At 37.0% G+C, this 24,906-nt stretch overlaps 1 protein-coding gene across 2 annotated transcripts in view; it reads right to left on the bottom strand.

The window, feature by feature from the left end:
- The window catches only part of PIK3C2G (phosphatidylinositol-4-phosphate 3-kinase catalytic subunit type 2 gamma), a 287,641-nt gene that overhangs the window by 253,012 nt on the left and 9,723 nt on the right, over positions 1-24,906 (bottom strand). For both annotated transcript variants that reach the window (XM_048955085.1, XM_048955110.1), the window contains exon 2: positions 22,592-22,698. The gene's annotated coding sequence lies outside the window, so the exon portion shown is untranslated. The remainder of the gene's footprint in view (positions 1-22,591; positions 22,699-24,906) is intronic.

Genomic DNA, 24,906 nt, shown 5'->3' with positions numbered 1-24,906 from the left:
CAAAAAGCCAACAACAGCAGAAGCAGCAGCTGCCTGATAACCTAGAGGTGATGTGACTCAGTCACAGGAAATCACAAAACAACTTAGGGCAGCTTGCTTGGCTTCTGAGTGTTTTTTCCCTTTCCCTCTCCCTCCTTGCTTCTATATTTTTAATGATCTTGTTCTATGCAGCTGCTTATATGGATACTTTTTAGCATGAAAATCCATGGACTCAATAGTCCCAACTCTTGATTTAGAAAAGCAATGAATTCATAGTGGCTTTAATTTTTCATTCAGTACAGACAAGGACATATATCATTGTTACCAACTACCTTCTTGATTTCCTTCTACCTTAAGAACTAGTGCTTATATTGCCTCTTTCTGTAAAAGTCCTCCCAAGACGCCACCAAAAAAAAGTTACTTATTTTTACTTTTCTAAACTGAGTGACTTCCAGTAGAGTTCAAATGGCTTCAGTAAACAAAATGGCAAGGTATGAGGAGAAGTGAAAAGAGTGGAGAAATGCATATAGAATCTGAATCCTGTATCTGTTGATGACCACGTCCTCTCTTCTAGTTTTCAGCAATACCAATGGAGCTGGTCTTGGTACAAGTGAAGTACAGTTTTAGCAGCAAATTTTCTCTTGGTAGAGCAATACAGTTTGCTTGAATACGCAACAGAGGAGAGCTGAAGAATAGATACTTTTTTGTGAATTTTGACTCCGACACATCACTCCAAGCCAGCAGTTCAGGAAGAAGTGATTATCTAAATAGATTGTTAGATAATGTGTTTCCATTGGTTAGTTAAGTAAGGGCAGGCAGCATCCGGAGAGCAGCATGTTTTCAAAACTTTTTGATCAGATACCGATCATCACTTAGAAACAATCACAAGCCTCTGCTAAAATCAGAAAGCTAAACAGGACTAAACAGCTAAACAAGTGTCAAAAAAGATACAGTAAATCTCTGGAAAACATGAAGGAAAATGGGCAATAGCGAAGAACCAAGTTTTGAGACATATGTTAATCACCTTGATGCTTAGTTGTGCCTATAGCTATAGAGGAGCAGGAAGAGGATACAGGAGACAGGCACTAGAATCCCAGAACACATCAATTATTGATACATCTGGTCTTTCCAGTTCTCTACTGGTGTTAAGGTCCTAATGTTGCATGCAGTAATAACCCTGATTCTAAAACACAGTGCTGTCTGGGATGTTATAAAAAGTCCAGAGCAACTAGTGGAGATACAGCTTCACAGATTTCTGCGAGACAGTGACCTTGGCAGACCTTTTAAGCACTGCAGTGCTAGGCCATAAAGCATCACACATGGATAACTTCCAGAGACTGATGTAGGGCATGTATGCTGCTTCTCAAGTTGGTGTTATTGTCTTTTTTTTTTAATTCAGATTCCACATTTGAAAAAAACTGGAGATCTATCATTGATGGCCTATGTTCTGGCTCCTTTAATTGCCTCACATATATTTCAAAGATAAGCTCAAGAAATATCAAAGAACAGTAGTGTAAGGATGCTGGTGGCAGACTTCAGCTAACTAGCTACAATCTCCAAATATTAAGAAGCAGCTAAAATATATTACTGCTTCACATTAATCATGGAACTATAGACTCAGAAAAGCACAGTGCTGCTTTCTCATGCAGTGATGATCTTTTATTCTTGGTACTGTCTGGTATAAAGCTTCCCACTCTTTTTTTATGCTGTTTAGATAGCTACAATCCATTGCTATGTGCTGTTGCTACAGGAAGATTACTATGTATGCTGAAAGGCAATAGATCTCTCTCTTACACTTGACTTCCGTTATAGTGGTAGGAGTGTTGTATACAAGCCAGGAAAAAACCAGAAGGGAGCTGTTGATATTTAAAGAACCACATATACGTAAGTCTGATCTCTTTGATGGCATGCAGTAGAGAGAAGACAAAGTTATGGTGAAGCTATCCTAAGAGTAGCCAGCAACAGAGACTCCTTTGGAAATGCCCGGAGGGAAGATCTGGCTAAGCATTGGGAGCGTAGAACTTAAGCCCAAACTAGTAAAAGCCACAAGACCAATGGATGGAGTCTAGTAAAAAAGGCTGTCATGGGAGAAAAAAGCATTACCTGCTGGGGCGAAGTAGTAAAAACTTGATTTATACAACAACAAAACAACAGTATGCCCAAGAAACTATATAACCCTACATTTCCACCATATACTACCTCATTATAATATATGCTAGCTAAACACAGGTAACCACATATATCAAATACAGTCTTGCTAATACAGTATGTCTAATATAATAATCGTGACAGCAGCTGCAGTTCAGCAAGCATTACATCAAGCTCTCTGCATCAAAGCATGGCTTGAGAGACAGAACCACTTGTTTTCCTCATGGAGAAACAAACCAACACAAATTACTCATCCACAAGGCTGATGAATCAGATTTTTTACTTATATAGTTGATACCATTGTGTAATTTAACGGCATAGAAGATATCAGCTGCTGGTATCTTAACATAGCAGAAAAAAAATTTACTATTTTCTCAAATCTAAATCCTAATTACAAAGTTTGCAAATACCTCAGAATACAGATGTAAGAATCTCAGCTTGATTTAGAGTCACAGAGCTGCCATCATTTCATTAAAGCGATACTGTACCAACTTCGAAAGAAAGCAATGATTTTAAGTTACAGCAATATCCAAATGGTAGCAGTGAAGTCGTTGCCAAGGACAGAATTCTCAGAAGCAGTACATAATACTCTGTCCAATTCCTTCTAAGCGACAATGAGTCATATTTGTTTTAAGAAGGTTCCAGACCCATCATTGAAGATATAACTGCTGTGGATGTTAACCATGTGTTGTGGTTTTATGATTTTTGTTATCAGTATTCCACATCATAACATCATGTAGTGCACTGGGATTTAAAAAGTTAATGCTGCAGTTCCATGGATTGCTGATAGTTCTGGGTACCTAGACCCAGAAGAGAAGAATGAACTACAGCTCCCAGAAGACTTCATTATTTTGTTTCTGTTTTCCATTTTTCCCTTTTCCATTCAGAGTGAAAGATAAAAGTACCTGGGAATCATAGGATGTCTCTCTTTCCACTCATCTCGGCTGCATGTGCTCCCTAGCTGTCTTGCATTAGAGTAAGGCTTTTGGTTTTGGACACTCTCTCTGTCATTTATTTGATTGATTAGCTTTGATTTCAATTATATTGTATTACATTGTGCTACCTTGCATTCTACTATCATATTAAATGAATTAGTTTTCTCCCTAAGCTCACTGCTGCTGCTGTTTTTCTCCTCTGGGCCCATCTCCCAATCTTCCCTCTTTCCCAGGGCATGGGTCCATGGGAACCTCTGCCCCATCAGTCACAAAACTGGGCCAGAACCACGATACTGCGCTAAGAAATAACTATACTGCTTTCTTACAGTTCTTGGGAAGACGTGCAAGTCCACAACATGAGTTAACTAAAGATGACCTGAGCATCTTTTATCCTTGCATAGTCATTTTGAAAAGAATAACTAAACTGAACACATACTGATATCTGTCAGTTGTTCTTTTTGGCTGGAGAAAGAAGCTTTATGCAGCCTCATTAGTAAGAATTTTTTTCAAAAGTAAAACTGTAGACCGTGCTGATATGTTAGACAAGACTTGGACAGTGGAATGAGACCTGCTACTTATGAAAGTATTGTTGAAGAGGTAAGTTTTATACATTCCTTAGTCAAGCTTTGCTGTAGTGAAATAATGCATGGACATCATCCAAAACACTCGGCTTCTTCAGATGTTGATTAATTATTTCCAGTGCAAAGAAATCTGTTTTGACAGCAAGTTAAAAAAAAAAAATAAAATTAGAAAAGTAGAAAAAAGTGCAGAGATAACCTGAAAATAAGGAAATCTGTTACATCATTGGAATAATTAAAAACCCTCCGGCCATTTGCTACTTACTATTTATAATGACGTACAAGTCAGCCTATGCAGAAAGGAGCTTAATATATTAAACAGCATAAATTATTTGCAATAAGGCATGAGAAGTTCACATATTGCAGAGATGTGCAAGTAAGCAAAGTACTAACTTGACATCTACAACTTAAGAGCCGTTTACATGGCAATTTCAGTCTTTACCAGCTGCCATCTTTATGGAACCAGCTCCGCACATCTGTCTTTAGATAGACTGCTAGGGAAAACAGGAGAAAAATCTGGATGCTGCAAATTAATTACTAGTCAAATAGTCACCTCTCATATATTAGCATGAATTCTTGCAGTAAGAAACAGGGTATACCAGGCTTGAGAACACCTATAACTTCTTCCATCAATGTTTTTGACCGGCTTTGCTCTCTTTCCGCTGTTTTTTATATCCTATTTGTAACCACATTTTTTGCTAGTCTTCAATGTTTAGTAGAAATTAACTTCCCAAACAAAAATAACTTCTCTTAAATACTAGATTGATACTATATAGCAGAATGAACCATTTTATCTGATTAATCTGGCTTCTTTCTGATTATTAAAAATATTGGCCTTTTAAGACCTTCTATCTATTCTATTTGTGTACAGAATGTGCATTCAAACTGAAAATTTTGTTTCTGAAGAACTCTGCACTAAAATAAATTTTATTTCCTGTGAATACTTTATCCAATTAAAAGTCACTCTTTCACACGTTCATGGAAGTCAAATGTTGAAAACATACAACAAAACAAATTCCTTGTACCACATAGGTGATATTTGATTTTTTTCCCTCAACGTTAGCTCTTCTGTTCCGAACTCTTATGTCACTATTTAAATCTATGTTTTATAAAAAACAAGAATAAAATAAAAACAAAAACAACCAAAAACAACAAAAAAGAGTCTTAAAAGGACCTTAAAGGGAAAATAATCTAGTCTATTCTTTGAAGCTACAGTTAAATCAATTAACCTCATAGAAATGCCAAGGTACAGAAAATCTTCTCTCCCTTTGTAGCAGCTATTTATATAAACAAACACTGTTGCGTCCTTCTCAAAGTTAACTAGCCTTCTTATTTTCTACTTCATGTTTAGTTTGTACACCTTGATGGAGAGCACATACACAACGCTTCTGCCAGAATTTGTATGATACATCACTTGCTTTTCAGGTTACATGTGTATCTACAAATTCCTGAACATTGTTTTTTTCAGAGAAATATGGTACTGCTGATGCACATTCAGTAAGAGACTCATTAAAAACCCCACCTCACTTTAAGTGTTGCCTACTCTGAGTACAAAATTATTAAACCATTTTAATAAAGATTGCTTATGAAGTGTTTAACTTTTATTTAAAATCTTGGGACAAATATTTAAAAAAATTTAGCAGTGAGATGAAGGCCATAATGGCTTTTACTTATTAATTTTAAATAAAAACTTATATAGGGGCATGTTATTCTAATGGGAGATACAGACTAATAGATCATGTCTCAAAAAAAAAAAAAAAAAAAAAAAAAAAAAAAAAAAAAAAAAGAAGGCAAAATTGCACCAGAAAACAAACAAACAATCATGTCTTAAGGAAAATAAAAACAAACAAACAAAAAGAAAAACCACAAAAGATTACTTCTTTGGGATTCTACACCAGAGCTGAGGAGCAGGTAAACGCAGTTGAGACAAGATAGTTTGCTTTTCCCCACTCTGCACATGCAGAAAAATACTTACAAGAAAATTTAGTTTGGCATTTGTACTCTTGTACAGAGCTATGACTGTTTCAGAAGTCTGATGTACTCCAGAGATGTGTTTTCTGCTTACCGAAATAGCAACTGAGAAAATGTGCCAAGACCTTGATAAAATGTGTGAGGGCTGCTCTGGAAGTTATGTTTCCTACTATATTTTGTTGGCCTGCAACATCAGAGGCAGAGGCTGGTGGTACGGCAGTAGGGTTTGAACCTTTGCACCAGTATTTCATCACGTTTTTTTGCTGTGTGACTAATGGCAGCAGAGAGTCAGTCTGACAGCATGACATCTAACATGAGCATACATATGAAGTGAAGGTTTGTCACTGAATTCCTTCACGCAGAAAAAATGGTACCCATTGGCATTCATTGACACTTGCTGAATGTTTATGGAGACCAAACAGTGGATGTGAGCACAGTGAGGCAGTAGGTGGTGTGTTTTAGCAGTGGCAGTAGTGGGTCATCCTCATCAGTGCAGATTTTTATGAGAGTGACGTGAAGGCTCTTGTTCATCACTGGCAAAAATGCATAGCTAATAGTGCTGCCAATGATGAAAAAGAGCATTTTGTAGCTGAGAATTTGCTCTATCAAGTAGTGCTATTGTACTTTTTGTTCTGACTTTCCTGTGAATAAATAGAAAGTATTAGTTTCAGAGAGATTTATGTAATGTCTTATATTAGCCAAGAACATCATCATAAAGTTGCCAATAAGCACATTATTTTCAAGAAACAAACAAACCAGCTGTTGTCAGAAACAGAAGTCCATGAGGAGGAACAATCAGAAATACATTAGAATAGGAGAAACTATTAATAAGATAAACCATTCTGAATGGTGAACTTAATATGCAGAGGTTGTGCAATAGCAATATACCAAGGATCCATGTTTTCCAAAGCAATTACATCAAAGATCTCTCTAGATCTGGGCTGAAACTGTATAAGGCTATACTAAAAACTAAGGCATACTGTTATAAAATGCTTATTTTCCAAAAAATTAATACACTCCTTCCAGTAGGTCTTTGAAATAAGTCTGTAATAATCTAATTAATATAGATTGCATTTATTCTGTAGGCCAATAGGATCTGGGTACTTTGTACTAGAATGGACAAAGCTTTGCTTTCTGAAGTTCTTTTCTGTAAAAATGCACAGTTTAGTGTCACCAGTTTGTTGCTTCTGATGTAATATCCCCTGGTTTCAAGGCCACCATTTCTTCAGCTGGTGAATACAGTACAGATGTACATATTAAAGAATTTCCCCTCACTCTTTTCATCAGTGCCTTCTGTGATTTACTGCATTGGAAATAGATTCTTCATGAAAAAAAACTTCATTCACAAAAAATATCTATCAAATCAGTTGAACTAATGAAAGTTTTTCAAGAAAGTTTAAGAAGTGCACTTTATCCATTACTCTGGGAAAACAAAGGCATTTCACCCACATACGTATGGAGACAGTATCCTCCTTGTACTTTAATGCATCTGAGCTAGGAATTAGTAATTTGTCTCTTGAGAAGAGCAGTCGTACTAATCCACATGGCAATTGTTTCCCGACACATATTCAATACATTCTGAAATAGAGCAGTTCCCAAGCCAAAAGGAGAATTTTATGCTTTCCTTCAGGAATTTGATGGTGACTATGTATACTGAATCATGTCCAGCTTAGTACACAGCTAGAAATATAAGGAAAGCACTTACCATAGCAAGCTCATTTCTTGTTTTCTCTGACAACAAAGGAAAGCTGGATATTGTAAATGTAAAAAAATGTAAAAAGGTAAACACTGATATTCATGGCTCGTGAAGATCTTATGCTAATGAGCAAGGGAGTTCAAAGACTTGGAATGTGACTTCTTTGATGAAGAGTAAGACTGATCACCTAGAATCTGCTTACAGATACTACAACGGTAGTCAACTGACAAGTAAACACTGTCCTTTAGTGCCAAATTCCTGGAAGAAAAATAGAAACTTTCCAATAGAGCCTAGAGAAAACATGTAATAGCATACATTATCTCAGTTAGATTCTGGATGATGCTTGGCGTGCTCACATTCACCACACAGTTCAATTGCATCATTTATCCAAGCTTCAAAGAGGAAACTAAGCCTGCTCTCTGTTTTCTGATTGTATCAATACATCCTTTTTTGTTGTTGTTAGTATGGATACAGATCTGTATTTTCAATGAAGAACAACTAAATTTAAATTTCCTTTGGGAAAAAAAAAAAAAGTAACTAGCACATTAAAACTGTAGCTTATCTACAGCAAAATTGAATCTCTTGCAATAAAGCAGCAAGACTGAAGTTTGTGAAGTTACACTGTTGTCAGTCTGCTCCACTGGAGAACAACATCAACTCTGTAGTTCAAAATTGCTCTAATAAAAAAAATAATTATTGTTTTCAGTGGGAAGCTCTTCTCTTGTTGAATTTATAATGAATTTCAATTATTTTTTTCATGGATTTATGGAGTTTAATTCTTTATGGGTGAAACATTTCTATTGGAATTAAACTAGAAAATTATGCTGCTGATGAATTTTACTCATGCTCTGAACAATAAGAGAAATCGTAGGACTAAGTAAGCATCTGAGTGCTTGGCAGAAACTCACATCAATGCAGTTAGAAAAAGCCAGAAAGGTACACTGTAGGGAAGAAGAACAGAACTACTGCTTTGATATGCATTTCAGTGAAGCATTTGAATGGTCCCATCATTGCTGAAGTCTCAGCTGCATTAGGACAAACCAAATAATAATTCATTTCCACTGCCATAAGTCTTTTTAACCTCTAGATTTCAAAACAGCATTAACAAAGATACATAGCATAAAGAGTAAAAGATACACGGTCTTTGCAATATCCCAGCTGTGTGCTTTCAGACCTGCAATCACACACTATTTCTTTAGTTAATGGAAACAACACACTTCAATTATTTACAGTTTGAAAGAATTCTCATATCCCATCCTAGAGAGAAAAAACAATCACTGGGTAAATACCCAGTAGATTTTCAATAGGGTTGAAACACCCAAAGAGGTTCAGACAAAGAGTCACATTCCACCATGTTTCTTCAAATTTCAGTGGAAAGATGTATGGGCTTATTCATTTTCAACTCTGCTGTATCTAGTCAGATGTTCACTTGTAGGAAGAATGGTCCAGAACTTCTTTTTTTTTTTTTAAATGATGGCAAGTGGCAAGACAATTGATAACAAAATTATTACTCAGATGAACAGTGTTCAGTGCTTTCTTTTCCATAAAAAAAAAAAAAAAAAAAAAAAAAAAAAAAATTATACAAAATTGTGGGGAAAAAAAAAAATAAGCATGAATGTATACTTTTGATAATTCTATAATCCCTAAACTTCTCCTCAACAGTGCAAAGAACAGTATTCAAACTCCAGAAATGCATCCCTCCTTTTTGTAACTGACTGTCCTCTAAAGAGAACATAACTTTTCCTAACTTTTGTCCCTTAGGGATTACAGGAGAACTGATTTTTGATTCAAACTTTGTTAGAAAACCTATGCTGCCCTCATTTTTAAAAAATTCCTTGCTAGTTCTCATTACAGAAATAGGCACTAACTTACTAACTTTTCGTACCATATTTAAAACAGTACCTACAGAATATAAAATGCTAACACAAAATACTATGTCTTGTAGCAAATTTACTTAATTGTATGGCGTATTATATGGGTATAATGTTCATTTTTGTTCTTAATGTAACTGAATAAGTGTTAAGCTGTGTCACTATCAGCTTCAAAAATGACCTACGTTAGTATAAATTGACAGAAGACAAATATTTCCCCTTATCTAATCTAATCTTGTTATTCCATCTGTCTTCACAGTGCAATAGTGCAGTAATATATTTATATCATTTCAAAGAAGTCTCACATGCATCAGTACCATCCATCTTTTCCACATAATACAAGCAAGACATCATCTAAGGAGCAGAACGTTTTCTTTCCATGACATTCACCTCAAAAACAGCTTGTTTTCTAAAGGAATTAGCTTTGCGTTAAAAACCATTCTCAGCTCAGATGCATATTGGCTTCCCTCCTTTTTGAGAAGAATGAAGAAGAAAAAAAAAAACAACATTGAGAAAGTCCTGTGAACACTGAGCCCAGGACCTAAGCCTGAGAAAGGTCAAGTCTGTTCTAAATGCAGAGCCAGTAATATTCCACCAGAGTTCAAAAATTCACATCCTTTCCTCTCCCACTCCCAATATAAATCTTGAATTATTTTGGTTAGATTTTCAGAACAAAGGTTAATTACACTTTTGGTCAAAAGTCAAAAGAAGTCAGCATCATCCAATTAAATAGTTATTCTTTTTGTTGTGTTCTCATTTTCCCCTAGTGTTTAAAAAAAAAAAAAAAAAAAAAAAAAAAAACTCAAATCAAATATTTTAAAGACTTTTTTTCTTTCCCCCTACCATCAATGTTATCAATATTATACACAAAGGCCACAGTCCTCTGTATAATGTAACACTAGCAACTGGAGGAGAGGTGGGTGACACAAAAATGCACTGAATGCGATTTGAATACTTATGTCCATATGCCTGAAATTTAGTAAAACACAGAAGCTCATGATTTAGGGCAATAAAGATACTAATTACTATCAAAGTTAGCAGACATCCTTCTGTAATTGCTGATATTCTCTGAGATCATTTGCTAGATGCCTGCATTGCCAACATAACTATTTTGAGTTGCATCATACCATTCCAGTGTGAGAAATTACATCCTAGGGAAAATGGGAAGGACAAGATTTGTTGAAGAGATCAGGAAGTCCTAAGTAACAATACTGATCCCAGTTCTTACTTAGACCACAGTGACAAGGAAACACATTTTTTCCAGGAAAAGCTTTCTATAAAACTTCAAGGATGATAAGCTTAATCCATACCCCATAAAATACGGCTGCTTCTACTAGAACACTATGATTTTATAACGGAATGTATTACAAACTGTACAGATCATGCCAAGTACCCTTCCTCCCCTGAAGGAATGTAAACGAACCCCTGAACCCCTGCTAAGCATTAGAACTAATCACAGTAGTGATGAAACACTGTCACTAAAGTATGACATAGAATATAACAGAAAGCCTGAAAGCTTTGAAACCTTTCACCTAGGCTTCTCTAGAAGTCCGAAGAGGAAGCACTACTTCAACAGCATAGGTCCCAAATTTCCACTTGAATAACCCTGACATAAGTACTTGCAAAACTTACCAAGACATTACATTTTGGTTCATATTTCCAAGTAGTTGCCAGCCCCCCCTGTTTCAAATAAGATGAGCAACAATGAACAAAATAAATGCTATTCATTGATTTTATTGGTGGGGCTGTAAATGTCCACACAACGAAACAGGAATTTGAGGGCTGAAACAGCAGAAGACTTAACATCAGATATGTGGGATTTCTATAGTTCCCATGATACTCCTTACAGATCTGACAAAACTAAACATTTTCCTAAGCCCTTATATCTATTCTCATTTGAAGCACAGGCTGAACCCATGAAGTAATAAACATACCTCAGCCAAAAACAAAACTGAGTTTCTACTGCAGTTGGCTCTCCATCATTTAGTGGGGGAAGAACAATGAACAATGAGTACTCCTGCTACTGATGCAGTGGTATCATGGAAGGAGGTGGACTTTAAGTAGTTGCAGGCATGTTACAACACTAAATAATGGAAGCAAGAAAATTGCAGGGCAAAGATTAAGTGTACATTCCCTAGTCCAGGAATTATGAAGCTGGAGGCCAAGAAACTATATGAAAGTACAACTATGCTTGTACTGGTCCTCCATGGGTCTCTCGGCTACTATCTCCTGGCCTCCAAGCTAGATATAGAAACAGCCATGAAGAGTGGGATGGCTAAAAGAATAAGATAAACTTTTTTTCTGTTTTAAACCCACATAAAAAAAAGATGGAGAAGATAGTTGTAGTGAGTGCAGGCAAGAAATACGTCCTAAAAAATTATTCTGATGGAATAGGTCATTTCTATGATACTTACACAGACACTAGTTGAAGACTGAATCTTTGTACATTAAGGTGATATGATGAAGTAGGTCTTTTTGTTAAACACCCAATTCTGATCTCAGATTAACCAATCTAAATTAAAAGCAATTCCAGACTTGTTACATCAGTGCAAATGTAGCATGAAACCAGCAGCTGACCCTGACACCTCTAACTTTTCTAAATGGAAAGGATGAGGAAATATCAACTTGCTAGAAATAAACAATAAGTTTTATTATGTATTTTAATATCTAGCTTTGGGATTAGAACAACTGAAGTATTAAATATTAATATGCTTGCTTCGCCTTCTTTGCATCAGGATCAACTCTCACCCATGAATTGTAAAGTCTCATGTAGGCATTGTAATTAGCATGCTTCCTTCCTTTCTGGAACCATGCTGATTTTTTAAAGGGAAGTATAAGACATTTTTCCACTTACAATCGAATGTAAATTGTATAATTTATTAATTATTTCAGTAGCACTTGATATTTATTTTAATTAATCTTTAAGTTAGAAATGAACACTAGGGAGTAACAGCAGGACATCAGAAGCAGCAAAAGTTTTGTTGCTTTTATGGGTTTTTTTTTGTTTTTTTTTTGCAAGAACATTTTTTAGTGAAAGAATGGATACTGCTTTTTTTTTTTTTAACAAAATAAATCATAAGGTTTGAAGGAAATTAAATCATGTACATTGGATGTTTCCAAACAGAAGTGAAAAGTTTCTGTACGCAATATCTGTACGAGTAATTCAAGAAACAATATCCATCATCCCTACAGCCTTGTCTGCAGAGCTGTGCCAGGATCAGCAGTCTCCGTAGGGATAGGATCTAATCAGACTTTTACTTCCTTAGGTTGTAGACAGAGGCAAAACTTATGGGAATTCCTGGGGCACACATTCTGATCCAAGCATCTTCTTTCCCTTGTGTTCCCTGTAACCAAGGTAATCAGTTACATACCTACATCAGAGACTCTTTTTGGAGGTAGGCCTGAACTGACAAAGGTTAGGCTTGTTTGCACATCTGACTAAAATAATCTTCCTACCCTGACCTCAGGATGTTCATGCTGAGGACCATCATCTTTTCCATGCACTGGAGCTGCTAGCTGAATGATGAACAATGACCATCTTGGTAAGTGGACCTAAAGCCTCCTCTTACCATTTCATTCCATACCATTACAACAAACCACAGCCCCAGAACTTCTTGATGTAGACTACCTAGACTACAGAGTCTTTGATACTCTCTCCCACAGTATTCTCTTGAAGAAACTGGCAGCCCATGGCTTGGACAGATACACTCTTTGCTGGGTAAAGAACTGGCTGGATGAAAGAACTGGCCAGAAAGTTGTGGTAAACAGAGTCACATCCAGGTGGTGACCAGTCATGAGTGGTGTTCCCCAGGGGTTGGTACTGGGGGCCTGTCCTGTTCAATATCTTTACTGCTTACCTGGACACCCTTCTCCAGAGCATTGAGCTCCCCTCTCTTCGCTTCTCTTTCCACTTCTTTATATCATATTTCTTTTTACTTGTTTGCACATGACACCAAGCTGGGAGGAACTGTCAATCTGCTTGAGGAAATGAAGACCCTATAGAGGGATCTGAACAGCCTAGATAGCTGAGCTGAGACCAATGGGATGAAGTTCAATAAGATCAAGTACTAGGTCCTGCACTTTGGCCACAACAGCCCCAGGCAATTGCTGCAGGCTTGCGGCAGAACGTCTGGAAGACTGTGCAGAGAAAATGGACCTGGGGATATTGGCCAACTGAACACAAGCCAGCAGTGTGCCCAGGTGACCAAGAAGGCCAACAGCATCCTGACTTGTATCAGAAATAGTGTTGCCAGCAAGAGAAAGGAAGTGATCATCCCTCTGCACTCAGCTCTGGTAAGGCCAAGCCTTGAGTGCTGTGTTCACTTTTGGGCCTCTCACTATAAGAGCAACACTGAGGCACTGGAGCATGTCCAGAGAAGGGAACAAAGCTGTGAGGAGCATGGAGCACAAGCCTTACAAGGAACAGCTAAAGCAGCTGGGATTCTTCAGTCTGGAGAAGAGGAGGCTCAGAAGTGATCTTACTGCTCTTCACAACTGCCTGAAGGGAGGCTGTGGTGAGATGGGAATCGGCATCTTCTTCAATGCAACTAGCAATAGGACTAGAGGGAATGGCCTCAATTTGTACCAGAGGAGATTCAAGTTGGATGTTGGGAAATACTTCTGGAGTGGTCAGGTGATGGAACGGGCTGCTCAGGGAGGTAATGCAATCACTGTCCCTAGAGGTGTTCAGGAAATATTCAGATGTTGAACTGAGGAATATGGATGGTTGGATTGGATGATTTTACAGGTTTGTTCCAACCTTGGTGATTCTATGATTCGGTCTTAAAATCTTTATGGTGAACTACAGACAGTATGCTTACCATTTTATCCGCAACACAACTTTAAAAGGCAATGGAAATGTACTTTTCAAAAGAAAACAAAAAATGTGGGTGTTATCTTCCCTGGACCAGATGGACTTCAGCAAGTTGATATTCTACAGACCATTTTTCTGCAACTACAAAATGGGAATTTGGCCCTCGGACCCTCAAAATTGAGTACAGTATTTCAAAATTTTAACTACATTTTCACCAACCTGTATGAATTATTCTGTACTAAAAATGATCAGAGATTTTACATAAACAGTGCTTCATTTGTCCATATTTGGCCTCTACAGGTACCAACAGCACATCAAGATTAAGTTCATGTTTCTGGAAAAACACAGGCTCTCTTTTCTTAGACAAACTGGAATGACATAAAAATAGCAAACAGACTTGTCTAAAAATAGTTTTGTTTGCAGTGGAGTTTTAAGATGACAATAAATCTGTTTAAGTATTTTGGCTACCCGTGACCCTAAATAAATCACTTAATGTTATGTTTCACTTCCCCCCCATCAATCAAGTTGCAACTGGGATGCAAAGGAAGTAAGAAGAAAAGTAGCTTTGTCAGGACTTCAACGTAAGGAGTAGTCAAGAGAACACTGGGCCTGTAACACATACAGGATTACCTCTGCATTTTCTCAGGATACAGTATCTTTGCATTGAACAGTGACTTGCAGGAAGAGCACATTGTTCCCCAGCTCTCACTCCTGACTGCAGTTGAAAATCCTCATCTAATTCCACCTGACTCACAATTAACATAATTTGTAATGTTCACACCGAATAGAACCCCACACTTCATAGCTTTCACAACATAAGTGAAGTTAAGGTATCTCATGCTACTGTATAGCTTAAATAGGTAAGAAAATCACTTTTTCTCTGAACATAGACAAGCTCAAATAGATGATTCTCTAAAAATCTTTTCAAAAGTCACTGGTAATACCATGATTCAGAGATCTGAAAATCAGCTCCTGGCTGAGCCCTGTATCTTTCTACATATCACATAGCTGACCTTTCAAATACTCCTTATTCAAGGTCTATGCACTTCCTCCAGGCCTTTCAACTTTGCATCTTAGGGGAGAAAGGCTCAAAAAGTTTAAGTATATTTACACTCCATATGAGTTACAACTCACAAACAGGAACTTCACACAGCAATTGGGCAGCTAGTAGATGATCTACTGTTTCCTGATACTGTAATACTATAATGTGATAGGAGGTACAGCAATAGCAGTGGGGTGGCACAATCCTAGGCTGCAGCAAATAAGAGTGAGATCAAATGCAACATTCAGGAATGCAGAAACAAAGGAAGAAAAACTGCTTACCTTTGGAAGAATTCTAGTACATAGGGGTCTCCAGTAAGATACCCTTACCACCACTGACAACCTTAAATGAGGTCTGGGAATGGATGGATCCTGGCTCCACCCCTTCTAGTCACACAGGTACATTGCATGCACCTGAGCTCCCTTGGGTTGGCCCTGCCTTCCTACTAGGTACTCAATCACTGGTTCAGGCCATGATTTATCATTTCTGCTACAGGTCCTCACCCCAATAGTAGCATTTGACTTTTATGCAGGAACTTCTTCAGCATTTTATAGATTCAAATACCAAGTATCCCCAGCACTCACACGGATCCGTTTCTCAAAAAGGAACATGTTCTCTCCACAAAAGTGATACATCATCCAAAGTTAACACAAAGGTCTTCATATCCCAGTCCCATGTCTAGATTTCTTTGCAAAACCTTTTTTTTTTTTTTTTTTTTTTTTTTTTTTTTTTTTTTTTTTGTGTGTGTGTGTGTGTGTGAACAGAGAATTGGAAACAGAGAGAGAAGCTGTTCTTCATATACAAGCACTAGAGGTGCTGTTTTCAAAGTCATTATCCAGATACAAAGTTGTAGAACACAAATACCAATAATATAACTTTCCTTCTCATAATTGTTTCCTGAATCTCTCTGGTCACCCTGAGTTCATGTCATCATTTCTTGTTTTAATGTGCCTTGCTGCTTTGCACATTTCAGTGAGTCTTCATGTGCAATGCCAAATGCAGACAATATAATGGGAATTAAAGCTCTTTGAAAGCCTATTCCCCAAATTCAATTAACAGTATTAAGAATCTGGTAGCTAACAATAAACTCAAAACATACCATAGGATTACTTAAGAGTTTACCAACAAATAAAACCTTTCTCAAATGCCTTCTCTTTCACTTTTTCCTCCTTTTGAAGTGATTTTGATAATTTCTTTTTGAAATCCATCTTATTTCATATAAATTAGCATTTAATTTGATGTTGAAGGACATACCATGGATATCTATTATGTCAACCTGGTACAATCTACCTTATTACGTAGCACTCAAACTATACCTAGCTGTGACAGCAGACATTAGCACTGCAGACCTTGCCAAAGGCAGCCAGCTGGGAACAATCATGAATATCCACATATCTCAGCATCAACACCTCTTATTTGGGCTGGTCCTGCCAACGCCACATAGAACTTGGCCTGGATTTTCCACTGGCATTTTCTTGAAGTAATGAGAACAGTGTCACAACCTTCACTGCACAGGGCACAGAACATATCGTCTCCCCATTAGAACATGAGGTATTTGAGAACCCAGGGCTTTCAAAGTTAGTGTAGCAGAATTATATAAAACAGAGGAGATGTACAACAATCCGAATCAGAAAACTGGGAGAGCACTCACAGTAATCTCTGCAAGCATGGAGATTTAGAGAAGCAAGTTTTAATTAACTGATCTAGGTACAAGCTGAACTGTATCTAACACAACTCTGATCTAAGCTACAAGAAAGCTCTGTTCAAACAGCCTATAGTCATGCATATACACATAGATTATTATTTCTTAGGGTAGGCAAGTCAGTTTTCCCTCTCCTTTGTGGTGGTCTGGCTTCATAAAAACATTCCTGGGTTTTTAATTGCCTATGCAGGAGTAAAAGGTGAGTTATACAGGTAATACACTGCTAGAGAATGCCTTTACAAGGAACTTCTTGGGATCAGATGCCACCCATATATCCACATTTAGTATATAAGAAAGTAGGAATCTCCTCTTAAGTTCAACACAGTAAAGAATTAAGCTTTTTGCTTGGAAAGAATCCATAGAACTCTCTTCAGTGTTAACACACTAAAAGAAGCAATAAGCTTTGATGTAATTATTACCAGTAGGTGGTATGCGTTAACTACTATTTTCAAACCAGCAGGTTATTCAGCAGCTTTAGAAACAATAAAAACCTCAAGACTTGAGACCTCTCCCCCCCACCCCCACCCCCCCCAAAAAAAAAAAAAAAAAAAAAAAAGAAAATCACTATCAAATCTTAAGCATTCATGCTGGGAATAATTAGCAACATACCTCAACATTATTGAATGTCAATGGAGTCAAGAACATTCTCCGTGGAAGAACAATACAGAGGAAGTGGCCAAGTTGCATTTAAAAAGGAGGTATGGGTAATTTCATTAATTGCAGAAAAAAAATGCCAGATGTAAATAGGATAGGCTCACAGTTTGCAGCATTTCCTCAAAAACATGACCTGCACAGATTAAAAGACAAAAATGAAGTCCTCTAAAGCTTTTAGGAGAGAGTAGGGTGTTTGCCAACATTTAAAAAAATAAACAACGAGGCATTGTTACTCTGAAGTGGAACTTGGTTGAATAATTAATTGAAGTACCATTATCCATAAGCATCTACTAAGACTGAGGTAGATATCTAGGATAAATATTAGCATAAACACAGAATGCGCACAACAAATATATATAGGCAAATAAACAAGGTAGCCTACTCGGTTTGTGTTCAGCTTACTGTTATCCCATTAGTAACTTGGGCTGCTGATCCCCCTACTTGTAATGCCAACAAACTCAAATTTTGTTAAGTATTCTCTATTAAATACAATCACTTATCACTAAAGTTGTCATGTTCTCACTCCCCCTTAACAATATACTGCTGGTTTTATTTATTGAAAATGGCAGAATATTCATTTTTTTCAAATGAGACTGAAAAAAAAAAAAAAGAAGAAGAAAATTCAGTACAAGTACGTAAACCCCCGTCTGTAGCAACTTAAAATCCTTCAAGAGCCTGACTGTCTCAGGCCAGCTAGGAGCTTCTGGAAGAGTCGTGAATTGTAAATTAGGCCTCTTCACATCTACACTTCTGCAGTTATAATTTATCTGACAAATGTAAACTCCATGAGAAAAAAATAGAATTCCTAACAATACACGAATTCCTATGTGAAGATGGGAATATTTTTAATGAAGTAGAAAAGGCTAAAGGTTCAGTACATTTTTTCTTCTATGCTTGGAAAGAAGCAGGATGACATGTTAGTATCACAACAGAATGATTAAGCACTTTCCAGTCCATTAGTAACTAATGAGGATGCTAAACATCTACAAGAAATAAACATTCTTAAAATTAGTATACTCGTACAACTCACAGACAATATTTGAAATATACTTAGCAGATGGATTTCTCTGTAGACTACCAACATCCAATCCTAATACAAGTTATGCATCCAATTAGAATACAAAGCTAAAAGTCTAAATATGTTCCTGAAGAACAGCCTTGATCCAACACTAAATAAAGCCTGTCATGCTTTCCTGAATTTTAGTCCTGAAAACAATGATGGGAGGAAGTCAACAAACAAATAATAGGTAACAGCTATATTCTTGTCAAACAAGAACACACTGACCTAAAAATAAACCAAATCTGATTTAATTGTGGTTTATACAACCAGATTTAAATCGAATGTTATTTACTTTCATATCACATTTGATTCAGTGCCCCATGATACTCCAGTTGAGCAACCATCACTTTTAAAAAAAAAACATTCTTTCCACAAAAAGCATAAATATAAAAAACTATATTCAAAATCTGTTTTCTACAAGACATTTAAAGGCTATTGTATTAGAATAATTTCAATAATTTAAATTACTCAGAAGAACCATGAACTACAGGCAGTACCTTTTAGTAAAAGTTAAATATCTTCAGATAATCTGGAAGAGCATCATCCTGCTACAACATACTGTATAGACAGTTCACAGGTGGAAGTTACTGTGTATTAAAGCAATTTTTCTCAAAGGCTTTGTTTACATGTGCAGGCAGTGTGGCCACTAGGAAAGGCTCTGGAGGGTGTAGGGGACCCCATTCCACCCTTCACAGGTTTGTAGAAGAAGGACTGTCTCAGAGCAGCCACAGCCTGCTTTCATGGCCCAAGCACCTCTCCGCAGCTGGAGCATATTAGCCACACTTCTGGAATGCATCTTCTGGTCCTGTCTCATTGGAAAGGAATCCGCTCATAGGCTGCAGGACCTGCTCTGATGCCAGTCACAGCACAAAGCACTGGAGAAAAAGGAAGGGGAGGGGGGATCAAACAAACAAAACAAACTTGCTTCAAAATGCACTCCTGATGTTCATTGACATGCTAACAGAGATGCATTGAAAACCCTCAGAAGAATCATTCACTGGAAGGTGAACTCAGTTTCAAACTGAAGGCCTAACTATTAGTAAACTGTTAAGGAGATTTACTTAATTGAAAGAGCTACTTATATAAGATCATGTCCATTTCTGTCTGTGTCAAAACCAATGCTGAAAGGCTTTATGGAAGAAATAAATAGCTTGGATTGACCAAATCAAAAGTTAGCAGAAGTCGTGGAATATAACAGCACAAACAGTAATGTCAAAATGAGGGGAAATGACTTAGAAATTATACGTAGATCAAAGTATACAAACCATAGGACCCTCTCTAGTTTTAAATGACATGAAGTTGTTAAAGCTCTCATATAACCGGTACTAAACAGCTACAAATCCAATTGATTTTGATAGCTGCGGAAACCACTCATAAGAGAATAAGAGCATAGATGAAAACTACCATGAACTTTGGCCAAGTTATGCTTCATAGAGCATTGTAGTAAGAAAATATTTCCTACTGAGTTATGAAGTATTAGATACAAAAAGCATCATACTATATGAGCCGTTGGCATTTTTTTAAATTTTTTGCTTCTGTAATATTATAGCTAAAAGTTAAGCAAACTAACACCTCTTGGACATTTTCTATCACTACATATTTGAAAGCTTAAATAATGCATTTCATTAAATAAAAGCAAAAGAAATAAAAATGTTGCATCATAAAGTATCTCTACCAGACATGACTTCGTATATTCACACACATACCTGCTTTTTTCAAATTCTTTTATATGACCAGTATGTGAATTTGGAAGATAATCAAGATTCAGAATAGCAGTGAACTAAAAGCTAAGTGAACTCTCTTTAGTGTACAGTGCTGTTACGAAGTATGCATTACAAATAAATGAATATCATTTATCAGCCCAACAATCACAAATCAAGTAAATAAGTATTATGAGGAAGAAAGAAATGACATTAATGGAAAAGCAAAACAATACCAGCTTCTTAGACTTCTCTCCCTGAAAAAAACAAACCAAACCAAAACCTTAAGAGTAATGATCCGTGCTCCTAACTATGATGCTTCATTTTTATTGGCAAAATGCCTCTGGTCATACACACATAATTTTGGCAGGAAATTCACGAACCTGTAATGTTCTCACTGTACCCATGTAGAAGCACATCTTGCCAAATGTAATTGGTTTAACAGCAGTTTATAAGAAAAGACATTCCAAACTGCTAAAGGAAGGAATTTTTTTCAGGACAACTCAAGGCATGTTTTCTAATCACGTAAAACAACTTTTTGTGATCATGTAAAACAACTTGTCCACTCCTAGAACAGCATGCAAAACATATATAACTTTTGCACAACACACCTCAAGATTAAAGTTGTTACTTACATACAACCATACATTGATTTTCTTTGACAAAGTGAAAGAACACAAATCAACATGCTTAAGCACAAAAACATTCTGTTATGGAACAGAATACAACTGCCTTTGGAAAATTAGTTCTTGTGAAAGATTTGGGGAACTCTTGCCAGAGAAAGTAAACAGTTCTGAAATCCATAGATGAAAAGAATCACTTTTTTGGAGGGGCGGGGAGGAATAACTCTTCCATTGGGAGGTAATTTGAGGAATAAAAAAACTTACTTAGACAAAGTCACAGTAAAATTCTGACAAGTTTTTGTAGCATCCGAGGAATTCAATTAATGTGTGCTCACATTTCAGAAGAATCTTTAACACTTGCCCACCCTTAAAAATACATATTGTTACAGACAGCAAACCACGGAGTTTTAATCAGCCCAGTATGTGTGCTGTAAAGAACGGTAGAAATTGGCACATGCCTTAAAAATGTGCGTCTGCCATATAGTCTCCGTTATAAACAAGCAAACACACACACATTTCAGCCACTAGAATGACTATTTTTCTTTGCAACTTCCAACAAAATAAAGACCCAGAAGAACAACCTCCACACATTGCAAGACACACGAGTGAAAATTATTTCACTTTTTGAATTATAAAACTTATCCCTATGTTAAAAATATGATGTTCTGCTGTGGAATTTAAGCAGTATGAAACTTTAAGCGAAGCTTCTTGCGTTTGTAATGGAAGGAAAGAGCTTAACATTAGCTGTGTGCAAGCATTTTAACAACAGTGTATATTAATCAAGAGAGCAGTTTAGAATCAGATGATGTACGTGTTGCCTGAGAAGCCATATCAGGACACTGTGGTGAGAGAATGGTACAGATAAGATAAACCTGCAGCTGCAGAGTCCCCTTCTGAGACTTTTATAACATTAACAATTTTTCAATAATAATATTAAAGTCAGTTAGTTCTTCCATTCAAACTTCTGCATGACTCAGTTAATCTTTGAGAGTAAGCAAGGATTTTTATGATATAGGAGGAACCACTTCTTCAGGTGTGGTTTCTGAAGTTGTAAACTGATCTGAAATTCATGACTTTTATCAGAATATTTAAACAATTTTGGAAAATACAGTTCACAATGAAGGCATTTTAGAGCCTGTAGTGCCAAATTAAACCAAACTGGAAACATTAAATTTCTATCATGGCAGAAATGAAGGATTAAAGTCTAGGTAAAACTACAGAAAGACATAAAGATGGCTCCTGCCACCCCAGTGTATCTTTCTCCTTACCTCTGCAAGTCACATCTGCTTACTACCCTAAGAAATAAATTTTAAATCTGTCAGCTTTCTCCCTCAAGAGCTAGGACAGACATAGAAAGGCGGGATGGACTCAGTCATGTCACAGTGACATGTCAGCTGAGTTTTAAATGCAGAAGAATCTTCTACAGATTGAAGCAGAAGTAACAGTTTGAAATTTTAAGACTGAGGCTGACTTTGCAATTCTGGAAGTCAATAAAAAACTTTGGACTTGTAAACTGATCAGATTCAGTCTGGAAGTCGCTGAGAAAAAAATAAATGCAATGCTCCCAGCATGTCAAGCTGACAGGTCACTTTGATTTTTTGACCACAATTCTACTTTAAAGCTAACCTTTCAGCAGCTGCTCAGTTTCAGTCATCAATCCTACTACTGTTGAAAAGTAATAGCAAAATAACATGTTGACTTTAACAGAAAGAGGATAAGGCTCTGGATAGCACTTGTCTTGTAAGTTATGGTCTTACGACAAACAAAAATAATCACAAAAAACTTCACACGAATTAGACAGACATAAAATATCTCTGACCTGCAGTTTTGGGGCAATCAAAATCCTTGGTGGGAAGAGGGAGGTGGAAAACACTGCTGAGGCCAGTCTGGATCAGAAGTACATTCCCAGCACAGCTGTGCCCAAGCCTGTTCCAAAACAGAGAGATGAGTTCCCTTTTCATATCCTTCCTCTACAATACTCACAAAACCTGCCCTCCAAAAGGAGAAATAGAAACCTTCTTTATTCTGGATCATTAACACCATAATGCAAGGGCTGTAGGGAGCCAGCTGTTTCCATGTGAAACAAAAATGTGATTTATCATTATTTCCATTAAGAAAAGATTGAGATGTGTAAAACTGGGGACTTAATTGGGATACTTTGTGAGAACTAAGAAATTTAAAGAAGTTAAGTGTATGGAACACTCAGTGGCTACTCCTGTCTAGCAGGTAGTGGTACATTACCTATTTCTAAATTTAAGCAGTTTCCTAGATGTTCTGTGACCCTTTCCATTTTAAATCTTTTTTTTTTTTTTTTCTAGTTGTGATGCATAGTAAGCAAGAAATTACAAGAGTTTGGGGACTGAATCTTGTTTTTCATTCTGACTTATCATTTCTAGCAACATCTCTGTTGCTTTGTCTGGAATCTTAAAGAAAAACAAATAATCAGTTGCAAACATGTTAGATGTGTACTATCTATGCTCTGGAGCTACTCATGATCAGACTCCAAGTCAGATGACAGTCACAGAACTCTCCTCGTATCAAACTCAGATTACTCTACTCTGCTCCCCAGTTACTCTGAGAATGTCTTCTTGACCCCTCTAAATGGAGTAGCAATTTCATAATGTAATTCATCATGAGGCAGTGTTGCTAAAACTATTGCATTGCCCACTGGAAAATGGAAATTCTGATACCAGAAGCCTTAAACATGGAAACAATACAAAAAGGTAATCAATTCTTATGCAATTTCTAAATTCAAAATTCGTAGAATCACACAATGGTAGGGACTTTTAACACCCACCCAGTACCATCCTCTGCCATGGGCAGGGGTGTCACTCAGCAGCTCAGTCTGCCCAGATCCCCATCCAACCTAGCCTTCCAGGGATGGGGCATCCACAGCTACTCTGGGCTGCATCAACACCCTGTTAGTAAATAATTTCTTCCTAACTTAAATATTTCTTCTTTTAGTTTAAAGCCATTCCCCCTTGTTTAAGACTACTGAAGGAGGTGATTGTCCCCTTCTACTCTGCACTTGTGAGGCCCCATCTGTAATACTATGTTCAAGCCTGGGTCCCCCAGCAAAAAAAAAAAAAATATGGATCTGTTACAGTGGGTACAGAGGAGGGCCATGAATATGCTCAGTGGGCTGGAGCACATCTCCTGTAAAGATAGGCTGAGGGAGATGGGCTTGTTCAGCCTGGAGAAGACCTCATGAGACCTTCCAGTAGTTAGAGTTTCTAAAAAAGTGGGAGATTGGCTTTCGCTGCAACATTTTACCGTAAAACATTTGTTCCCAGCACAGCATGCTAAAATGGATGCCTTTCACCTGTTTGGATTATCTGCTCTAGAAAATCTAGCCAGTAACAGTCTCTGGCTTGTTTGGTTCCTGCCTTGTAGCACAACTTTTTCAAACTGTTTTGCTCTATGAGGAGCAAAGAGAGGCTTCTCACGACATGTACTGAGCTGTCCCCACTGTATCAATAGTTTTGAGCAGTCACAGTTTTATGTACCCTAATTAAACCTCCACCATCCGGACTGAGCTAATTAAAAAGACAACAAATGAAGTATGAAACAAACTGGCTGTAACTGTGTGTTTACATGATGCAGATACCTGCTGATGAATGTGTTTCTGTTACTCTTTTTCCCTCCTGCTTCTTTCAGCTACAAAGCCAACAGCTGTGGGCACTTGGAGCATCGACAGCAATTCAAGATTCAGATGTTAAATCCTGATGTATTTTTTCTTCACAGACGTAAGCTCCATTAATGTCTCTGCAATATGCTCTGTGGTGGTATATACCTGGGGCTGCTTTCTATTCCTGCGTTCTACAATCCTACTGCTACTTTTGATTATTTCTTTTCTACTACTATCATTCTTACTATATGCATAAGAATAAACTCATTTATAAGTTTCTCATGGGAGTCTATGTAAAAGAACTCCTCATGGAAAAATAAGGTCCAGTGAGTGGTTTGGTAATAAATTACACATTGCCTTCAAGGAAGAAAAGAAAAAAAAACATTTTTCTGGGAACATGCTGCGTTTTCCACTTTTCACTTCTAAGACAAAAAGATGCAAGACCTTCTTTTCTGTACAAAAACAAACAAACGAGCAAACAGAAAAAAACAACCCACCAAAAAAGC

This window comes from Lagopus muta, chromosome 1 (assembly GCF_023343835.1).
Source record: "Lagopus muta isolate bLagMut1 chromosome 1, bLagMut1 primary, whole genome shotgun sequence".
Lineage (NCBI taxonomy): Eukaryota > Metazoa > Chordata > Aves > Galliformes > Phasianidae > Lagopus > Lagopus muta.
The sequence above is the reverse complement of the archived record's forward strand: the minus strand, read 5'-3'. Positions and strand labels throughout refer to the sequence as shown.